Raw genomic sequence first — 486 nt, 5'->3', positions numbered from 1 at the left:
ACAAAGAAAAGCATAAGGAAAACAAACATGAGCATCAAAATACTGACCCCGCTGAAGCAAGTGTAGCCGCTGATGAGTCTGATGGAACAATATTTTTAGCTACTAGTAATAGTTTTAAATCTAACGATGAGTGGATTTTGGATTCGGGTTGTTCTTATCATATGTGTCCCAATAAGGATTTATTTGCCACATACGAATCTGTTGGAGGTGGAGTTGTCTTGATGGGCAACAATGCTTCCTGCAAAGTGTTTGGTAAAGGTACAATTCAAATAAGAATGTACGATGGTGTAGTAAGAACTCTCACTGATGTTAGATATGTTCCTGACTTAAAGAAAAATCTCATCTCTTTGGGCACTCTAGAATCTCTTGGGTGCAAATACACAGGTGAAGGTGGAGTTATGAAAATATCTCTAGGTGCTCTGGTGATCATGAAAGCACGCAGATCTGGTACGTTGTACACTTTGTTGGGATCCACTGTTACAGGTG

This window comes from Solanum tuberosum, unplaced genomic scaffold (assembly GCF_000226075.1).
Source record: "Solanum tuberosum cultivar DM 1-3 516 R44 unplaced genomic scaffold, SolTub_3.0 scf00494, whole genome shotgun sequence".
Lineage (NCBI taxonomy): Eukaryota > Viridiplantae > Streptophyta > Magnoliopsida > Solanales > Solanaceae > Solanum > Solanum tuberosum.
Note: the sequence above shows the minus strand (reverse complement) of the source record.